Below are 717 nucleotides of genomic sequence, written 5' to 3'. Positions count from 1 at the left end.
GGAGAGAGAGAGGGGCATACAGAAAGGTGGGGGAGAGAGAGAGATGGAGAGAGAGCGAAGTTTAGTCCCATTGTGTGGCATCTTAGGCAAGTGTTTTTTTACTTTAACCCTGGGTTGACTACAGCCTCGTGTGTGGATTTGATTGCTGGAAATGGAAAAAGCATCTCTTTTAGACATATAGTGTTAAAAGACACATATTTCACCTGCTGCTATATTTCTGTGTTTTTTTTAGCATTATATGTCTATAAGAGACGCTTCTTATGATAAATACCAGTTTGGAAGGCTTTTAACAGTATATAGTGTATGGCATACAGATCATTAATACAAATAATAACAAATAAAATAGAATATTCAACCAGCACTGAACCTTCAGTTAAAACCAATTATGGTTTTAATTGAAGATTAATACAGATGAATGATGAGAGGAAAAAAAAAAAGCCCCACATCCTTTTAGTAAATTCAATATAAAATTTTAATTGGATTTGAACTTTCACAGTAAGCTTAATTACTTCTGTTCCAGAAATAAAAAGAATGAATAATTCTGTTTAAAAAGTAGAAAAGGAAAGATGTTGTCATGTGAATGATACAAAATATTAAATAAATGTCATAATACGGTTACTGTTGTTGGTTCATTCATTCATTTAAACCTGATATCGCTATTATTTCAGTGTTGTTAAAAAGATACATTTGACTTGTGATTGAAATGACAGAAGGATG

At 32.1% G+C, this 717-nt stretch overlaps 1 protein-coding gene across 3 annotated transcripts in view; it reads right to left on the bottom strand.

The window, feature by feature from the left end:
* Nucleotides 1-717, bottom strand: part of LOC106870800 (U11/U12 small nuclear ribonucleoprotein 35 kDa protein) — a 32672-nt gene that overhangs the window by 17777 nt on the left and 14178 nt on the right. The gene's annotated exons all lie outside the window — the stretch shown is intronic.

The sequence above is a fragment of the Octopus bimaculoides genome, chromosome 15, assembly GCF_001194135.2.
Source record: "Octopus bimaculoides isolate UCB-OBI-ISO-001 chromosome 15, ASM119413v2, whole genome shotgun sequence".
NCBI lineage: Eukaryota > Metazoa > Mollusca > Cephalopoda > Octopoda > Octopodidae > Octopus > Octopus bimaculoides.
The sequence above is the reverse complement of the archived record's forward strand: the minus strand, read 5'-3'. Positions and strand labels throughout refer to the sequence as shown.